We start from the raw sequence: 22,462 nt of genomic DNA, 5'->3' as shown, positions 1-22,462 counted from the left end.
GAAGTGACATTCACATGTACTATTGATACAAGTATGCATATATAGAAATCTTTATCTGTTCTTTTTATTACAGAGTAACTCTGCACAGTTCTTGCTTCCACATTTAGCATCCCCAAGTCAAGAGAAATGAACAGTGTTCAAAAGACACTACAAAATGGTAGGAGTTTATGTAAACATTATTTTACTACAAGGTCATAGAATTGAAACTGTCTATTGTAGAAGAGGGAAAGCTGAAGAAATTCTTAGCATCTATATTTAATTCCATGAAGAGCTAATTCAGTACCCATTTGGCAATTGCTGACACCACCATAAAGCCTTCCATACCAACAGTGGCTTCCTCAGGTGTTTTCTTTCCTATAAGCTTGTCAGGTACTTACATTCTGTAACATAAAATTTGGCGCTTATTTATACATGATCTCTCTATTTTTTCAGTTTCATCAATGCTGGTTTTGTTGTGACAACTACAGGAGGCCATTCACTATATATTTGTGCTCCCATTTTATTTGGTACTTAAAATGAGTAGATGCTAAATAAACTCTCATCAATAAATGAAGATGAGCAGAAAATACTCTGAGCTTAAAAACTGGACAGGAATGTTGATTGGCAGCTGCCAAAGATGACTACTCAGGCATGAAACTTGGATGGTGACCCTGGACTTCTGTGATGCCTCTGCCTTTTTTTTTTTTTTTTTCTTCTCATTGTCATATTCTCTTAGGTGTTTGTGGAAAGAGAGGCCAGGACATTTATCATAAGAGGTTCAAAGGTGTATAGTTCTTTAATGAGAAAGGTCTATTTAAAAAGCCTTAAAAGCATCTGAAGCTATGGCTTCAGCTCCTTGTCATTTGAGTCTACAGGGGTGAGCAAGAGTCATTTTCTCAGCATTATCAAAACAGCAGAATGTCTCTTATGATTCTGTGTACAAATCAAGACCACCATGGCAATATTCCTGCAAGAAAGCTGGCAGGGAAGTGATGGCAGAATGGGTGGCTTTGCGGGCAGGAAGTGGTGGGCAAATGAAGGGGGCTACAGAAGAGGAGGAAGACACAAGGGAAAGAGAATGCAAAGGAATTGGTTCATTTCTAGAAGGTATTGATATCTACACAGATTCTGATGCTCCAACAGTTACAGACTGGAGAATACTGAGATAAAACAGATACATAATTTTGGCTTTATAAAAAGGAGAAGCCAATCAAAAATCTTTACAAAGTACTCGAGGGTAGCTGCCTAAACTCTGCACATTTCCTAAGAGGATGGAGGATGTCTGTGAAATGATAAACAATGAACATAATTCTGGGAAAGTGAGGTAGAGAGAATGGGGTAGCAATTATCTAATACATGCTGAAGGCTGAAGAAGAGAAAATGATGTATTTAAACCTTGGTTTGCTCCATATTCAAACCCAGCACTGTGTCATTGAATAAGTAAGTGGTATGTTGGGATTTGGCATGAGATTTTTATAGTTCTGAGCTGATTAGCAGGCTTCAGGTGCTTTGCTATATTTGAGTTTAGTTCAGCACCATACCCTGTGATGACAAGGGTGGGAAGGACAAAAATTACAGCCTAGAGGAAGTGGTCTTTGGTTTCCACTGTTGAACATCAATGTAGAGAACAACTATAGAAGTAAAATAAGAATAATCAACTTCTTATGCTAAATTACTCTAAAGACACCATCTTATTTATCCCTGTCTTTAAGACACCGGCTTACAGGTATATCAAAAGGGCATATGTCAATTAAAAATAGAATACAACCTTTTAAAAAGTTGTCAGATTATAAACAACAATACAGCTTGGTTTACAGATATCCTGGACCTTTATATTCACATGAAAATTGCCCTTTACAGAGATTCATTGGAGGAGGCTATATGCCTATTTATGGAGAAGCAGCATAGTTTAAAAAAATTATAACTGCTATTTAATAAGCTGCATTCAGCAGATTGCACATGTTTATCATATTCAGATTCACAAGGAAATGGTGCAGTAGGCGTTAAGTATTTCTATTTACATATGAGCAAACTCAGTTCATAACTTCTTTGGAGTTAATAAGTAGCAGAGCTGGGATCTAAATTCAGTTCTGTCTGTATCCAAACCCTATTTTTGTCTTGCAAAAAAGTCTCTGAAATGCTAGAATGGACTTTGAAAAGGTAGGAAATGTATTTTCTAGACCTTTCTTATCACTTATTAGATATATTACCTTCATATTAGTATGTTTACTTCATCTTAATTTCTTCATGTGTAAAATGAGGAGAAAGCAATATTTACCCAAAGGAAAGAGACCAGATTTGCTAATTTATTGACATATCTTAGATTTCTGAAAATCATTTATCTAATCTTAGAAGAAAAAAAGCCTTAAAGCAAAAAGGCTTTCCAAAGAATTTTCAAGATACTAACATCTTTAAATTGATCAGTTTTCCTGGGGCTTTTGCCTGAAGAGCATGATTCTTATATTAAATAAAAAAATTCAAAATCAACATGACAGCTTCATCTACATATGATGATTTTACATTATGGGCTTGCTTTCAGGATAAATTTACGAGAAGTACAAAACGTTTTTCATACTACTTTTAACTCCAGAACATCTATTTCTACATAGTTCACATAGAATGATGTTAGGCAGAAAATAAAACCACATGGCTATGGAAGTCTAGAGATATGTTTTATCTTAATTATAGTCCATTAAATGTGAGTGGAAATCTAAGTACTAGAGAGATGGGTGAGATACGTTACATGGGGACTTGAAATCACAAAAGACCACATTAACCCGAATAGTCACAATCCTTTTAAATAGACAGCATTTATTTAATTCTAAAAGCCCTACAAGTAAAATTTTAAAAATTTACTTTAGCAGCTAAAACACATTTTAAAAGCTTAGACTTAGAAGTTCAGAAGCTGGAGTACTTGTGAAGCCACAATTTCACAATATTAGACTCTAGATACCCCCTCAATGGATGAAAACATACGGATTAACAGAAAAGACCAAAGGTAGGAGGGGATGCAAGAAAGAAGCTCATCAAAAGTAAGAACCAACCACCTAATTCTGATCAAATTATTCTTTAATGTTAAAATGAGCATAAATGCAATTCTATGAAATTCTAAATCAATGATTTAGTCTGAGGAGAATTCAAGATGCTTTTAAAATAATGTAATTGTATTTGAGAGAAATGAACAGCATTCAACAAATTACATGAGGAATGTATCTTTCAGTCTTACTAAAGTTTTCACTAGAGGAAGCAATTGGGTGCACTATGGTGAGAGATTTGGGGAAGAGTTCAATGCAATTTCACTTACGATTTTGACACTATTTGGTTTGAAGGAGTCTCTCATTTCACCCATGAAATGATATAATGAATAGAATAACAGCAGATCAAGTGAAGCAATAACATGGATGAGCTGTTCTCTCAGCTTCCAATCTTTGATCTTTTAGGTGTCTAATGTAGATGACAACTAATTTTTACTGACAAAAGAAGATATTCAAGATAAATATCAAATTAATTCCTTAGAACTGGCAGATTTCCGGGGAGGTACAACTCAAGGCAGATTATAAGGATCTGAATTTTTGGTCTTCTGATATAAAATTCAACTAAATTCTATGGCAATAGAAACTCCCCAAGAAACCCTATCTAACTTTAATTTGAAATTAAATTCTTTTGGAGTTATATACTATAGCAAGTGATTTTCGCTTTGTTTTTCAGTGTCATCATTGTGGTATTTGTCATAGAATCCCTTAGCATTGTAATTTTCTCTTCGGTTATAGTTTAAGGTTATATTATTTTTGACAAGAAACTGACTATTACAATTACTTCATATCCTTGAAATAGGGAATAATCAGAAAATAATCATATAATAATTCACTTTAACAGACTTTAATGAAATCTTGTAACACCATCTACCACATGTGGATTTTTAATTTTACTAACTGTTGTAACATGAACTAAAATGTCAACATAATGAAATCATTTAAATGTGAACTGCATTAAGAGTAGCGAACTTGGTTGGCAGAGGTTGATGGGAAGCTCAGCCCTTCTAGCTGAATACAAATCACAGTATTATTGTGATTTGTATTCTCACTGTCAATATGCTGGAGTTAGCCCCCAGTGAAGCCAAAGTTCAATCTCTAAAACAGGCAAATATCAATAAATTTTTCAATGGTACTATTCCAGGAGTTGTGTGGTGTAAAAAATAGTACAAGATAAGGTCCCTGCCTATAAAACTCATATCTCTGTCATATATCATGTAATGCATGACACTGACATTTGTTTTTGTTATTGTTGTTTATGGCAATAGAAGCTCCCCAAGAAACCCTATATAACTAATCTTTAGTTCACAGTACCTAGCCCATTGCCTGGCATATACATAAAAGGTTCTAAATAAATACTTGTTGAACTAAAAGCATAGAGGATTTAATCAGTCCCCTTTCTTAACACAGCATCCTCTCACTCAGAATTTATCTTGCCAATCTGGTGGTACAGTTGAATTATGGAGCTGCAATTACACTTAGGCTTGATATTAGCTATGCTCCCGATTTTTATGTAATCATGAAAAAACTTACTTGATTACTACAAGATATTTAGTTATTATGTGAGACATCAAAGTAATTTTCAATTATCTCCCAATATTTATTTATTTAGATTGATAACCTATATATTTTCGTAAAGGCTTACATGCCAGCTTGCATAATTATACATACTTTGTGACCATTAATAGAAAGAAAAAAGGGGCACAGAAGATATTTTGCCATATGTGGGACATATATTCTAGACATTTCCATGATTAGGAATTCCAAAAGTAGAATATTATTATATCTTATTCTGTATCTCATTTATTCTCTTTCCCAGTCTGTTAATTACTATACCTCAAACCTTACTAACCTCCTGCCCATTAACTATGCCCTCATTCACTTTTCTTTTAAGTTCTATAAGAAAAAGTCAGGATTAATTCTGTGATGTATTTAATATAAAAGTTACATAATAGGATACTAACAAGAACTATCATCTTAAGAGGGAGTAAGAGCTGAATGACTTGGTGATTTAGGGATATTCAAGCCACAAATATAAAATTCCCCTGCATTTTCTGACAAGCTATCACAGATTATCCACAAGCTTGAGAAGTCGTTTCTGTGTTGTACATTGTTCATGTTTCTTTATCAAAAAGAAGCAAAGCCAAAAAATAATTTAACATGTAAGCCCTGATGAATACATTAGGCACAATTTACTACAACCTCAAATTTTATATTATTACTTAAAAGGGAAAATCAGAAGTACTTACAGAAGGTATAAAATAAAATTTGCATTTATTTAATGTACTAAGTCAGGTAAATGTTCTTATTTACTTTCTATGATAGAGTTTTCACATGAGAGAAGTCAAATAATTGTGATATTAATAGTTAATATCAATATAATCAATACTATTTTGATGATTATTTCAATTAGTATAGATTTTATTGAGAAGCTAATTTTAATAGATATTATTTATATAAACTATTCAAAAATATGTTTATTATATATTTAAACATATGCATTGTATTCCTTCCGTAATATATATAAATGAGCAGCTCCAAAAGTTTAGATGGCAGTTGTTGGGATTGAGTACACATTGGAGGTAAGAATTGAAGAATATTATACCTCTAGTGGAGATGTGACATATTTCTGAGAAAATTCAACCTATTTCATCTAAATGTAGTCATTATTTAAAGACAACGTAGGTATACTTCTAAGACAAAGTAGAGCTGATGGCAACACTCCACCCCTTCACTTAATTTAAACATAAAACTGTATAAAGAACTATTGTTTTTATTTTGAAATGGCCTCACTAAAGTAATTGATGCAATTCACTTATAATATATATTGGTTCAATATATTTTGCTGACAGAATATTTTGGGCAAAGAATTTTCACAAATGCTGTTTAAAATAGAAAAGTGAGAAATCTCAAGAAATTTCTGGATTTAAGAATTTTTAATCCAGAAGATGGAGTGGGAAAGAGAGAGTTAAACCCAGATATAACTATACCCAAGGCAGACTATGATGAGTTTTCCATGCATACAAATGAAAGCTCAGTGGAACAGCAAAAGGCCTTATGGCATATGGTCCTTGAAGAGTGACCATTCTTTCTATGCGTTTTGATAGAAAAAAGTGTTTCAGTTATGAAGGAGCAAAGTTATAGAGGGAGAAAAGTACTGGGCATGTTTGGATTCTAGACAGTAGGTTAGTGTGGCAGGAGATTAAAGTAAGTATGGGAAGGAGAGAGAAAGAAGACTGGAAAAGGAGATTGGACCATGTTGTAGACATCCTTATAATAAAGTTACAGAGGGCAACAAAGAGCAAATTCAGGTTCCTCATGATAATAGTGATAAACTCAGAAGATTAGTATGGCCCGAGAACTTGGTAGCATTTATTTGATCAGGTAATGTTTTATTTAATGTTGTGTCACAATACTTGAATAAACTAAAATACTGTAAGGCAAAATTTAAAAAGTGAATTATGAAGTATATAACATTTTTGTTTCTTTCATAGAAGTAAGTGTATTTGACACTGAAATTCATCACATGTTGAAGAGAAAACTTGATTGACTTAAAATCACAAAATTTCACATAGTTTAATCTATATGGCACTGATGATCTGTATTGAAGGAGGAAAAGAAAAAGTGTGAATGATGAAGCAAGTCTGACATAAAAACTAACGTATTAGAGTTTATACAATACTTGTTAGGAACATATAATTTAGTTTACTTTTCTGTCGCTTTTGAGTAAAGAAAATCATTATCTTGATAATACAGTTGGTTACAAAATAATCTTTAATTGTAAAATGTCACTGTAAGACTTCTTAAAATGCCATTTATTACAGCTATTATTAATAACTAATAATTATCATGTAACTTCCTATGTCCACACTTAGCATTATCTACATAAATAAAATTTCATTCAAGGTTCATTATCTAGAGAATAGCATTATATGCATTAAAAATATTTTAATTTCACTAATTTCACAAGTGATGCTAAATTAATCACCAAGTCAGAAATTGCAAATGTTTCAAATCCTTGTGGTTGGAAGAGGGCAGAATTCATGCTTAGCTTCACATTTTACTTTCTGTAAGCTTTCTGTTGCTTAGTTTTGAAAAACATTGAAAAATATATATTTGCTTCAGCACTACAACTTTCCAGAATAGCTTTAATCACATTATTATTATTTTTTTTTACTGATTTGTACAATATGGCACACTAGCACAGTGTGGATTAAAAGGAAAAGAAACAAAAGCAATTTGTACTGTTGATGCTGATATATGGAGTAATTTTCTCAGGCTCTTTTCAGTGCAGTCTGCAAATGCATTAACAAAGGCTATAAAACAAAAACAACCTGCACTACTCACAGCACACAAGGGTGAGATATTGAATAGTTTGAAGGCATAATTGATATCGGCATTAGTAGAAATTACCTAGGAACAAGAAAGTATCCTACTACCATGTAGGACTTCAAAAGCAAAAATATATCTTGTGCATATCTCTGCATTAAGAGACTAATGCACCCATCACTAGATATAGAAAAATATTTATGTGACTACTGGTAACATAAAAGTCCTTTGAAATAATGCCCTTAGAAAATTCATTACTGTTATTATTCCACCTCGAATGGCAGGAACCTCTACATATATTTTCTATATCTTGTCCCATTTCAACTATTTTTTTTTTTCAGGGGAAAGCGCGAACGCAGTCCCCCACTACCACAAATTATGCAGTCGATTTTCCCACATTTGGGGAAATCGCAGGGGTCCGCACATCCGGAGTGCAATGGATAAGCCTCGCCCTGGGAAAGCCACCTTCGTGATCATGGTATCTCCCCTGCCAGGTCTTGAGACAAGGTCATGAGTAAAGCTCAGTTTTTACTTAAGGAACGGCATAACATCTTCACTCAATTATACAATTATCACGCTTATATATTTCATTGCTTAGTGAATATAATTCATTCCTTCCCAATATCACATTCAGAAGAGCAAGCACATTTTAGACCAAAGTAAGACTATATTAACTATTTACCAATTATACATAAATGGCTAATACTGTGTTATTATTATTTTAATTTTGGGGGAGAAGGGATCATTTACATAGTCTTAAATTTTTGTTTATCCAACAAAGATATATTGAGTGTCTACTATGTGCCAGATATAGTACTAAGTGCCTGGATATGAGGCCCACAGTGCATACTCGGACTTTACGCTCATGGTGTTTACAGTCTCTACAATGAATACGCAGGCTCTAATTTTCTCTACAGAAAAAACTTTGAATAGCACTTAGCTCTATCCATATTACTTTATTTCTGTGTTTTGATTTTGAACTTCTATAGTATTAGATTAGTCAGGTACACACATTATTCTGTAGCATTTACACTTAAAATTTTAGAACAGTAATGTAAGTAATTTAAGCATACAGTAATGTATGCTTAAAAACGAATTTTTATTGAAGTAAAGAAATATCTGGTAAGGTCTGACAGGGTTAGTAGAATACAAATAAGTCAACAGACAGAAAATTTGAAGAGGCTTTCAATACACAGTACGTGATTTTTCTGGTTTTTTTAACACATTCATCACAGAAACACCTTTGAGATGACAAAATTCACCATGTGTTTTTATAATATTACTTGAACAAGCAAGTGATAATATCATCTTATGGATTTAGTCATATTCAGTATTCTCTTTTCCCCCCTTTATTCTGCAAAATTTGGATATCTTTATCAATCTATAATGACTACATAAAGAAATGGACAAGTTCAAATGCATACAAGCTGGGAATGTATAAGGAGAACTGTCCATCCACAGTTGGCTATCAGATCATGAAAACTTGGCCAGTGGTTGATGTGAATTCTATGGCTGGTCTTTATCTGTTTAAAGCAAATTCAAGATAATTGGCGTGGTGCTATGCCTTTATATTGCTGCAGGCAGAATGTATCATAATAAAACTTCTGATTTGTAGTTTTAAATAATTTATTTCTATTGATCCAAGTTAAAATATCAATAGAATATTGTGTTTTAGTTTGACTTCTTCTGTGGAAAAAAATAAATTTTTTTTAAGATCACAAATTGACTTCAAGTATGTATGGTTGTCACTTGCCTAAAAGCTTTTGGTTTTCAACCTGCCCAATGCACTTATTCTACAGAGGGCTTGAAAAGTATACATATCTAAGTAATATCTATATATTATTTATTATATATAATAAAAAGTGTACATATATATGCTTTATATATACATTTACACTTTATTTTTTGACACCTCCCTAATGATAGTTTTTCCAGCGTTAAATATGATGAAGTCCTCACTTTCATGGACTCAGTGAGAAAGTGAATCAATATAAATCTAGGTAGTAATAATGGCTAAGAAGAAAAATATAGTCAGGTAAAGCTTAATGGAAGTAAGCAGGAGACAGGGAGGAGAGCCCATTTAAAGTAGGGTGTTCAGCAGAGGTATCTCTGGAAAAATATTTCAGCGGAAACCAGAGTAAAGTAAGAAAAACAATCAGCTGAGGATACAGGTAAGCAACTTCCAGGTGGAGAGAGCTGAAGGCCCAATGACCTGAGGCAGCAGAGAGTTGTTTGTGTTCAAGAAATAGCAAGAACATCAATTCTCTAAATAAAGCAGAGTACATTCACAAGTGGGATATACTGGATTGTATGGTAGTTCTATTTTCAATTGTTTGAGAAACCTCCACACTGTTTTCTGTAATGGCTGTACCATTTGCATTTCTGTCAACAGTGTACGGGATTCTCTTTTCTCCATACCCTTGCCAACCCTTGTTATTGCTTTTTTTTTTTTTTTTTTTTATAGAAGGCATCCTAGTAGGTGTGAGGTGATATTTCAATGTGGTTTTGAGAAATCCAAAGGAAATAAAATTAGTATCTCAAAGATATATCCCCACTTCATCTTTCTTTCTTTCTTTTTTTTTTGAAATGGGCTCTTGCTCTGTCACCAGGCTGGGGTGCAGTGGTGCAATCTTGGCTCACTGCAACCTCCACCTCGTGGGTTCAAGTAGCTGGGGCAACAGGCGCATACCACCACGCCCAGAAAATTGTTTTGTATTTTATTAGAGACGGGGTTTCACCGTGTTGGCCAGGATGGTCTCCATCTCTTGACCTCATGATCCACCCACCTTGGTCTCCCAAAGTGCTGGGATTACAGGCGTGAGCCACCGCACCTGGCCCCCCCACCTTCATATATCTTGCAGCATTATTCACAATAGCTAAGATTCAGAAACAACCTAAGTGTCCATTGATAGTGAATGGACAAAGATAATGTGATATATATATATATATGCAAAATGTATATTGCCTCTCTGCTGCCTCAGTATACATACTATATATATAGTATGTATATACTATATATATAGTATGTATATACTATATATACACTATATATATAGTATGTATATACTATATATACACTATATATACTATATATACAGCATGTACACTGCTTGAGGCAGCAGAATGGACACTTAGGTTGTTTCCTTATTGTAGCTATTGTGAATAATGCGGCAATTATTTAATAATGCAGGATATATATCTCAGAATATATAATATATATATCATAATATATGAGATATATATATAAGATAGATCTATCATATATATATTTATATATGTATCAGAATATATATATATGGGTGGCAATGGATGTGTTCATTAATATAATTTATATATATTATATATAAGTATATATATATATGTATAAAGAATAACCATAAAAATAAAAGAAAACCCTGCCATTTGCAACAACATGGATTAACCTCAAAGATGTTATGCTAAATAAGCAGATACAGAAAGAAAAATGCTGTATGATCTCGTTTCTATATGAAACCTAAAAAATTTGAACTAATGCAAACAGAGACTAGAAAAGTGATTACCAGGGGCTGGGGGTGAGGGAAATGAGGAGATGTTGGTTAAAGGGTACAAACTTTCAGTTATAAGATAAACCAGTTTTAAAGATCTGAGGTACAACATGGGTAGTGATGGATGTGTTCATTAATTTCATTGTGGTAATTATTACACAAGTTAAACATATATGAAATAATAACATTGTACATCTCAAATATATATAATCTGTGTCAATTAAACATTAAAAATATTAAGTATTTTCCAAATGCTAAGATCAGATTATTGTTGAAATCAATTCAAGTGGTCTATTAGGTATAAAAGGACCAAGTCAGTATGCAGTTCTGTGTGGATTTTTCAATTAGCTTTAAATATATTCTTATGTCTAAAAACCAATAAATAAATAAACCATGTGATTCCAATAACATAAAAGCATAGTGTTTTATTTATTATAACTTTTTGCCTTTTAAAACTGCGTGATGGCATTTTCTTATCAAGAAAGAACACACTAAATGGATAAGAATGAGCATTTTTTCCAATGTTCAATATATAAATGCATTACACATCAGATAATGCAACTAATTCTTGAATCTTTACTTCTTCATTTCTATAACTAGGACATGAACTCCTCCTTGATCAAGAAGCAATAATAACTCTGTGTACTGTACTTGGAACATGTTTATCGAACAGATATAATTTCTATGCCCAACAAGTTAATAATTTTCTTCTATCTTTAAAGTGTTTGACTAGAACCATTAACTGCTGTAAGCAATCTGTTAACTTAGAATTATAAAAGGAAGGCCGGGCGCGGTGGCTAACGCCTGTAATCCCAGTATTTTGGGAGGCCGAAGCAGGTGGATCACGAGGTCAAGAGATCGAGACCATCCTGGTCAACATGGTGAAACCCCGTCTATACTAAAAATACAAAAAATTAGCTGGGCATGATGGCGCATGCCTGTAATCCCAGCTACTCAGGAGGCTGAGGCAGGAGAATTGCCTGAACCCAGGAGGTGGAGGTTGCAGTGAGCCGAGATAGTGCCATTGCACTCTAGCCTGGGTAACAAGAGCGAAACTCTATCTCAAAAAAAAAAAAAAAAAAAAAAAAAAAGGAATTATAAAAGGAAGTGATTTAAAACACTTGAATAGTAATATTTCCTTTAAAAATTATATAAAATTCAAATAAATGATGCATAAAATTAACAAATCAGCGTTTAAAACACAATGCTTTATCATAATATTATGCCAAAGGCATTTGCATTTCAAGGATCTTTTAAAATAACTATTTTCAGTATCTTATATGTAGCACCAAGGAAAAGATTCACTTTAGTCACTCATTCATATATAAACATAATCTACTTTTATTTAGTAAAATCAAAACACACTTCCCAACGAGGTTGTCAATATTACAAACCTTCTGAAAAGGTCACTTATACATTTACAATGCCTGGTATTTTTTTAAAAAGCTCTAGAGTCAAACAAGCTTTATAATGTGCTACCACTTAATAGCTATTGTGCACACATACATAAACATATATATATATATATGCATACTTTACATGTACTGAAGAACAAAATACAGAGCATATACATATGTATAGAAGAAATATATGTATATATATATATATAAAACAAATATACGTATATATATCACCTATATGCATATGTATTATATGTGTGTGTATGCCTCAGCTATCAATCATGTTTTTATTCTACAATGTGTAATAGTCAGAAATCTGACACAGTGTACTTTTCTCTGGATTTGTGTGTCTAGAAATAATATCCCCAAAGTGTGCTACTAAACTTCGCTTCTCATGATTTAAAAAATGGCTACTAGAAATATCAAGGTTCAATATAATTTAAGCATCATTTTCAGGCTTAAATTATATTGCTTCTATATTCCCAACGCTTCTATAAAGCTCAATAACCAAATGTCATTATAGCTTTGGCTTTGAGTTTAAAAGTCTTAAAGTCAACTTAGAGGAAATGGAATCATGTTGATGACACTCATAATTCACATTGAAGTAAAACGAAATGATGGTTCAGATAATATTTTCTTGCCTCCAAAGGAAAATTACTCTGAATTCGGGCTTGAGTGTTTAACATATGTAGCATGTCAAAATACTTGTGGACAAATCATAACTGCTTAAATATTAAAAACATACATGGAAGTTTGGATATAAAATCAACCCTGGGACTTGGTATTCACAATAATTAATCCATTAACAATAATGTATACATCTGTGAGCTTTTGCTCAAGAATGTATAAATTTTATTTTCCTAAAGAAGCATCTTATAAGCACATGTAAAATAAGAGTGTTCTGCTCTGCCATAGACTATCAAAGGTCACAATAAATGCAGCATAAAGTACCTACTATCCTGGAACTATTTAAAAATAACAAAATATGCAGCCAACAAACAGGACTTTAAGAAGTTATTAGATCATTCAGAGGAACAAAGCTAGATCAAAATTTTCTTTAGCGTTATTCCCCAATCCAAATCTTTCCTTAATAACTATAGGACATCATTCTCAGCAAACTGACACAAGAACAGAAAATGAAACACCGCATATTCTCACTCATAGGCGGGTGATGAAAAATGAGAACACATGGACACAGAGAGGGGAGTACTAAACACTGGGGTCTATAGGGGGAAAAGGGGAGGGCCAGTGGGAGGGGGAGGTGGGGAGGGATTGCCAGGGGAGAAATACCAAATGTGGGTGAAGGGGAGAAAGCAAACAAAACACACTGCCCTGTGTGTACCTATGCAACTGTATTGCATGCTCTGCACATGTACCCCAAAACCTAAAATGCAATAAAAAAAAAGAAAAAAAAAAAACCATAGTATGCCTGATATACCAAAACATTTCGGCATCCCCTACAGTAATGACACTGCTAAATTCAACAAGGACAACAGAATGTACCCTAGAAAGTAGTTTCCAGGGGAGAGCAGGGATCTTGCCCATTTTAGTCAAATACTGTTTTCCTAGCAATTAGAAAGTCTGGTACATTATTCTTATCTGTAAATATTTGTTGAATGAATGAATGTTGAACAAACTGCTCAGGAATCTTTACCATGTAGACATTCAGTTAATATTTGATTATTAAATTAATAAATGAGTTTATGGCCCTAGAATGGTAAAATACATTACACATTATATTAACATGCTGTCAAGCAAAATTCTGAATTTGAATAATAATATAGTAGCTAATCTTGGTGGCTGAGCACAAAAGTGTTTTACTTTTTGAAGCAGCACAACCCTGGGTTCTACCACCAATTCTGACATTAGTCAATAGGCACAAACAGGAGCTTGGGGTATGTAATTTCCAACCCATCCTTGAGTTTGCCTTGCTGCTTGCTGGCCACGCACCTCTTTTAATCCCATTACCCAGCAAATATGTCTTTGAACTCTCCTTTGGTAAATGAGTCTGTTCTGTTTCCAACCCCAATTTCCTAGAATTGCTGCTACACACTCAAAGACTGAGTTAGAACACCATGCATTTTCAGCTGTTTGCCCTTCACACTTCCTCCTTCAAGCGTTGGGAAAATAGCAGTTCTCTCTCTCTGTGAGGTTAGGATGCCTTTCCAGGCAGTCTTGGGAAGAATTTAAAACAACTCCAGCAATATGTTAGATAATCCCATAATGTATCAATGTGAAATTTCCTGATGTTGACCACTGTATTGTGGTTATATTAGAAAATGTGCTTATTCTTAGGAAGTACACACTTTAGTGTTTAGGAGTAAAAAGGTGTGATGTCTCTAATCTGTAGGCGAATGGTTCGGAAAACAAAAGTGTATGTGTGATGAATGTGCATGGAAAAAGAGACAGAGAGAGAGAGAGAGATTGATGGATGGAATAATAAAGCAAATGTGATAACAGAAACAATTGATGAAGCTTGGTAAAGAGTATATGGGAATTTTTTGTGCTTGTAACTCTTCTGCAGGCATGAAAAGTGCAATATAATTATGTAATCATAATGAATATAATATTATCCATATAAAATATATAATAAAAAATAAAAAGTTACTAAGAACAATGGCTACAGGCTAGTTCTTCAATATCTGGTTCCAGAGGAAACATCATTCTTGGCTGTCAGTCTCTGTAAGTACAGATTGCTCTCAATGAAGCCTCCAATGCATGTTCCTTCATTTGAGGGTTGACCCATCCACAATATCCCACCCTTGACTTTTCCTGCCGTGGGTCAGATATCTGCAGTGGAGCACCAGAAACATTACGTGTTACAGCTGAGAATCTCTAGATGGACTCTCTAAAGCCCCATTCCTCAGGTTTTGTGAGAGAGAGAAGCTTTCTTATTCCCTCCCCCAGGAAGATTCAGAGGCCAGTGACAGCCACATCCAAATAAATTATTTAATTTCCAACAACCTGTTTTTTCCTACTTCAACTCTTTTATATTATTCAGGTAGAAGCAGTGTTGTCAAACCAATTTTTAAAGCTGCCTTTGAGAGCTCTATGGAGACTCTAGCCCCTCACTTTGGAATGTGCAAGTTTTATCACCCATCTTTTCCTCTTTGGCTTTTTAGACCTATTAAGTCAAAAGATGCTTTGAAAAAATAAAAGGGGCATTCAATATTAAAAAAGTACATTTATTTTGGCAACAGAATAAAAATGTTAATGGGTGAGTTAAATTTTCTACTTAGACAAAATTCAATTCTTTTAAAAATAAAATAAAAAGAATTACAGTAAATTATGTTCTTAAAAAGCCTTGGTTTGAGCACTATAAATTTTCTAAACTTCTGTTCTTCCAATTCTAGCTAGCTTTCTGATTTGGTGCAAGTCGACATTTGTGCACAGCAGTTTTCATCTTTAAAATATTTTTCAGAGGGGTTAACTGATCATCCTTTCAGCTCCTAAATTGTATGATGTTATGGTTCTTTTTCTTTATAATTATTTTTCCTAATGCTATAATTTATCAATTGTTTAATGCTATCATACTATTTTTAGTAATAATTGATTTTTTTAAAGAAAGGAGATATTTGCATTATTTAGGCTCATCTCATCTCTACTATATATGCACAATTTTAATAGAGGATTGCTGTGTATGGAGAAACAGGGTGAGGTAACTTGATAATGATCAGGCTTCATATAAAAGAAAATAAACCAGTTTTAGAGGAGAAATTTACCAGAAGAAATAGTTCCTACTTTACAGGGCTCATGATAGAATCTCCGTCCTTTAGCTCCATTTCTTTTCTCAATGGTCCAAAACCAATTTTATAACTCAGTTGTCTCCTAGCCAAATGTGGAGCCTGCTGCAGAGATGAGTTTGTGAAGCTCAACCATACAAAATGGTATATCTAAGGAGTGCCTGCATACATTTGGAAGGATGTTTTAATAGCTGAATGGAGCTTTGCTTCAGTTTCTTTTTCTTTTCTTTTTTTTTTTTTTTTTTTTTTGGTCTCTTATCTGATATAGGTTTACAAAAAAAAAAAAAGAATAAAAAATCAAGGCTAGAACATAGAGAAATTGAGTTGGACTTAAAGAGTTATGGTTTACAATGCAATTTTATTAAAAGTTTAGACCAGTGTTGACTAAATGTGAGACAATGTCAGAGTTTCCTATCTCATTAAAGTATTATTGAGAAGCTGAATCAATTCTTCATGAAGCCATTTGGAGTCATCATCACACTGTTTTTACTTTGCCACCCTTTAGGTAGCCTTGCTTAGCACTGGCCTAGGAGTTAAACACCACAAGTTTCTTCAAAGAGTTCATAGAGTAAACAATATTTAAACATTAGGATGATGCATTTTCTTCAAAGTACTTTCTTTTCAGAGCACAGAAAATCCAGACCTATTGCAATGGACAGGGAACAGCAGGCAATAGCAGCAATATAAATTCATAGATGTACCCAACTATTTTTCTACAGGAGAGATAGAATTAGGAAAGGAATGCCTGGCATGTATACTGTAATGCAGAGAATAAAGAAATCACACTTCTTTAAGTTTTAGCACATACATATTACTTTTCCTTATTTATGTTGGTTTCCTGCTAAGACTGGGCTTTAAAAAAATAGAAAGTTGACTTTATGCTAATAGTACATAATATTTTCTTCTTATTCAGAGAGGAGGAGAACCAGTGTGCACTTTGATTATTCTGCCAGGGAAATGTCCTGGGCATCCTGTTAATTGAAATGGACAACTTCCTAGGCTAAAAAAATCTGTCAGGTGGACTTGTTGCTGCAACATAATGTTAACCATAATGTTAACCACAGGCACAGATGACATGAGTCATATTCACAACATGCTGCTGGTTAAACTGATTTAGGGAGAAAAAAAAAACGTTGGAAAATAAACTGATGATCGCAGAAACATACATTAAGGAACTTCTAATTCATACTGATGAAGAACATCTTTAGTATTGTACTTCATTTGCATTTAAGGTCACAAAAGCTGTTAATACAGAGGTCAGAAAAAAAGACAGTGGGTCTTCCAAATAATTTGTTTTGGATTTGAGATGTCAGATCCTACATCAATTTGGAATGCAGTATTCATTCTCTTGACATATAAATTGACATTACTTTTTTTTTTCAAAATGAGGTTTTTACATTAGCTCTCTGGATAAGTGTCCTGTGGTGCAGTATATCACACAAAAGCAATTTGTAGAGGTGTGGAAAGAAAAAAAATGTATTTTTGCATCATAAGAAACATCTACTTGTTAAATGGATTATGAAAATGAAAGTATTTTAATATAACAAGAATTGATTAGAATTGGTTTTGCTTCACTTACAGATTCTACTTCTGGTTTCTCTAGCCTACAGTTTTATGTTTCTCTGGCATGAAAGGAGTTTAGTAAATAAATAAAACTCCTTTCATGCCAGAGAAACATAAAACTGTAGGTTGATTCTTTACTTCTATTTACTCTCAGCGTAATGTCATTTTGCCCATCAAAGTTAAAAGTAACTAACATAGTACCAACTAGGGAGATGAATCATAGATAAAACGTGCCATGTTGATTATTCTTGATCATTACATCTGTATAGATAGTAACTGTGCTTGGTAGGCACTCTGAATTATTACGTTTGCATTAAATTTTACCATTGTTATGATTATTATCATGATATTATCACTGTGTAGATTGGTTTATGTAGTTACATCATCTATAGGTTTTGCAAAACAACCCTGGAAATTCTGATAGTAATTCAAACTAGCTACCTCATGGGTAACTTAATGTGGTTTCAAATTTTTGCAAAAGTTCTAAGGAAAAACCCCAAATTAAGTTATTTTAACAAGGACATTAACAGAATACTCATGAATGAAATATTATTCATATATATTTGTAGACTGTGAAATCACATTGTACTTTCTTTATTCGACAATATTTCTCTCTGTCCATTAGATTTTCAGAACATAGCCAGGAAATCTGTGACCCCTTCATACAGGACAAGAGTTCAAAAACTGCATGTTGATTGAATAAAAAGAGAACCAAGATATAAAGAAATATAAAACTGAGGTTTGGCAACTCCTTAATTTAATAGACACGTGTACTACTTTCAATAGGAATTTGACAAATAGCTACCATTTACAAAGTACATATGTGCTAAGCAGAATTTAAAACACCTTATACTATTTCATTTCATTTTAGAAATAATTATGAGACAAATATTATTCTCCCATTTTAAGCATAATACAATTGAGTTTCAGAATCAAAGTGACTTATACAAAGTTTTATAACTAGTAATTCATGGAACTGGGATTAACATGTGTTTTCCCCAAATTATTAGAAGGAAACTCTTTAACTCTCAAAGAATCCAGTCTCTTTGCTTATTGAAGCTAAATAAAGATACCCATAAGGAACAATTTTTCTTCCAGGAATGTCTTGATGCCCAACTCTGAAAAGTCTCCACCCCCAATAACGACTAACAGAGAGGCAAATCATGAGCAAACTCCCATTCACAATTGCTATAAAGAGAATAAAATACCTAGGCATACAACTAACAAGGGATGTAAAGGACCTCTTCAAGGAGAACTACAAATCACTGCTCAAAACAATAACAGAGGACACAAACAGATGGAGAAACATTCCATGCTCATGGTTAGAAAGAATCAATATTGTGAAAATGGCCATATTGTCCAAAGTAATTTATAGATTCAATACTATCCCCAACAATCTACCACTGACCTTCTTCACAGAACTGGAAAAAACCACCTTAAACTTCATGTGGAACCAAAAGAGAGCCCGCATAGCCAAAACAATCCTAGGCAAAAAGAACAAAGCTGGAGGCATCACACGACCTGACTTCAAACTATACTACAAGGCTACAGTAATCAAAACAGCATGGTACTGGTATCAAAACAGAGATATAGACCAATGGAACAGAACAGAGGCCCTGGAGGCAAGAGCACACATTTACAACCATCTTATCTTTGACAAACCTGACAAAAATAAGCAATGGGGAAGGGATTCCCTGTTTAATAAATGGTGTTGGGAAAACTGGCTAGCAGTGTGCAAAAAGCAGGAACTGGACCTCTTCCTAACACCTTACACTAAAATTAACTCCAGATGGATTGAAGACTTAAACATAAGACCTAACACCATAAAAACCCTAGAAGAAAACCTAGGCAAAACCATTCAGGACAAAAGCATAGGCAAGGACTTCATGACTAAAACACCAAAAGCATTGGCAACAAAAGCCAAAATAGACAAATCAGATCTAATTAAACTCCAGAGCTTTTGTACAGCAAAAGGAACAATCATTAGAGTGAACTGGAAACTAACAGAATGGGAAAAAATTTTTGCAATCTACTCATCTGACAAAGGGCTAATATCCAGAATCTACAAAGAACTAAAACAGATTTACAAGAGAAACACAGCAAACCCATCTAAAAGTGGGCAAAGGATATGAACAGACACTTTTCAAAAGAAGACATATATGAGGCTAACGAACATATGAAAAATTGCTCATCATCACTGATTATTAGAGAAATGCAAATAAAAACCACATTGAGATACCACCTCACACCAGTTAGAATGGCAATCATTAAAAAATCTGGAGACAACAGATGCTTGAGAGGATGTGGCGAAATAGGAACACTTATACACTGTTAGTGGGAGTTTAAACTAGTTCAACCATTGTGGAAGACAGTCTGGCGCTTCCTTAAGGGCCTAGAAATAGAAATTCCATTTGACCCAGCAATACCACTACTGTGTATATACCCAAAGGATTATAAATCATTCTATTATAAAGACACATGCACATGTATGTTCATAGCAGCATTATTTACAATAGCAAATACCTGAACCAACCCAAATATCCATTGACAATAGACTAGACAAGGAAAAAGTGGCACATATACACCATGGAATATTATGCAGCTATAAAAATGAGTTTGTGTTCTTTGTAGGGACTAGATGAATTTGTAAACCATAATTCTCAGCAAGCTGACACAAGAACAGAAAAACAAACTCTGCATGTTCTCACTCATAGGCAAGTGTTGAACAATAACACATGGACACATTGAGGGGAGCATCACACACTCGGGTCTGTTTGGTGGGGCCAAGGGAGGAACAGTGGGGTGGGGGGTTGGGGAGGGATAACATGGGCAAAAATGTCAGATGTAGGCAATGGGGGGATGGAGGCAGCAAACCACATTGCCATGTGTGTACTTATGCAATAATCCTGCATGATCTGCACATGTACCCCAGAACCTAAAGTACGATTAATAAAAAAGTCTCTACCTCCAAATGTCAATTGTTTTTCTTTAGGGCTTTATAGAACTTAGGTTTGGCCCATCCCACCAAGGGGAATTCACTTCTAGCAGCTCTTTCTTTTCCTGGCAGTTGGTTCTCACTTGTGTCATACAAGAGGAAAGATTTTAATGAACATGAAAAACTTTTAAAAAACATTATCTTTTGCCCTAAACCTAGATCTCCTGTTATTGATGGAAGAAATATTCATCTGCTTCTTTGCCCTCATTATCTGTTGCCATCCATGCAACACTACTCTTCTAACAAAAATAAGCAATTTTATTTCAAACCAGTCTTTTTAAACCATCCCTACTGACCTCTTCTCCTTCAGCCTGGATCATTGCCATGGATTCTATACTAGACTCTTTGCTACTAGTTTTATATAACTCATGTTACTCCTATCCATCTATTTCCTTGTTGACAGAGACATTTTATCAAAGTACAATCTAATCATGTCAATTTTCTGGTTAAGAATCTTCAACAGCTGCTTCCTGAAATTCCTTAGCAGAGCATGCAGGACCTTTATTAACCTAACCTCTTTTTGTATTTCCAAACTCTTCCTCCAATTTTGGCTCCCAACTCTTACATGTTCTGACTATCTGGAAGTCCATCCCCTCCCCACAATGTGTCATGTCCTTTTAGATTTCCTAATTTTGTATCACACGCATTGCTGACAATCCCCTCCTCATCCATCAATTTGCTGGTAAATAAAATACTTTGAAAAACCATTAAACCATTATCTCTTCAGCAACATCTCTATTATATTTTTTGAAATATCCTAGTTAATTTTTTTCTTTGTTGGTCTATGTGCCTCACTTAGAGACTCTGCCACTGCACTGTGGTTATTTGCTTACATGCCTGGTTATTTTATTAGACAACTCATTGAAGACAAGGACTGTGATTAAGTATTTTGGAATGCTTTATATAAAATAAATGCCTGGTACCCAAGTAAGTATAAAATGAATGTGCTACAATTATTTCTAATATTCTTGTCTTCTGATCTGAAGTCATCTTTTTCTTAAATGGGAATATCTACATATCATAAAGCAGAGAAGCTCCAAGTTCTCAGGTAGCTGACTTTAGGTTGTTTTTTAAAGCCACCTTTGACAGTCTTGTGCAATATTAGGGAGTCACAATATTTTTCTCCATTCCCATCAGGGATTTCTAATAGGTCAATAAGTGATGGATGTAAGAAAATTTATGTAAACACAAAAAGCCCCTTGTCCATATCTAGGAGCAGGCAATTAAAGAGACCAATGTTTTGCCTCTTAAAATGTCCAAAGTCATCATAGTTAGTATATAGTGGAATGGATTTATGGTGGCCTTTATCCCTCATACTGTACTACATTTCAAATAAAAATTACAATTTTCCCAAATTTATACCTTGTTGGAATTTATTTATTAAGCTGTTACAAACCGAATGGGAGACCAAATGCAGATATTTAAATCCTGGGCATATACAGGACCTTAACTTAATTACTGTGCCTTCCCCATGACATCATTAGCAACAACTTCCATCGATTTAAAAAATTCACTTCAAATTAAGTTGCAGAAAGCATTGCTACCCATTTAATGCTCAGGGATTTTATAATTGAGTTTTTCCCCTTTAAATGTATAAATATACCAGAGGATAATATTTCTGACACTGGCGCCCTTAGTAAATAATTTAACCGATTCTAGTTCTGAAAAACTGACCTTTATGTAGTTTAACTTGCTTTCCCTCCCCAAGTTATAAATAACAATGCAACAATGATTTTCTATTGAAATATAATTACAACCAGTATGAAAGCAGTTGCACTGAGGACAGCTGTTTAAACAGGAACCAAAGGAAAGCATAATGCTTATGGAAACACACTAGATGCAGTCTTAATTCTAGAAACAAGTATGATATCAGAGCACTGAGGAGCCATAGACCTAT

General features: G+C 33.9%; 1 protein-coding gene and 1 non-coding gene across 45 annotated transcripts in view; both read right to left on the bottom strand.

Annotated features, from left to right (window-relative positions):
* The window catches only part of SYT1 (synaptotagmin 1), a 583,472-nt gene that overhangs the window by 410,996 nt on the left and 150,014 nt on the right, over positions 1-22,462 (bottom strand). The gene's annotated exons all lie outside the window — the stretch shown is intronic.
* On the bottom strand, positions 7,679-7,842 carry LOC118144735 (U1 spliceosomal RNA). Its single transcript, XR_004729474.2, has one exon. It is a non-coding gene; the product is annotated as a U1 spliceosomal RNA (small nuclear RNA).

Source organism: Callithrix jacchus, chromosome 9, assembly GCF_049354715.1.
Source record: "Callithrix jacchus isolate 240 chromosome 9, calJac240_pri, whole genome shotgun sequence".
NCBI lineage: Eukaryota > Metazoa > Chordata > Mammalia > Primates > Cebidae > Callithrix > Callithrix jacchus.
Note: the sequence above shows the minus strand (reverse complement) of the source record. Positions and strands in the feature narration are given on the sequence as shown.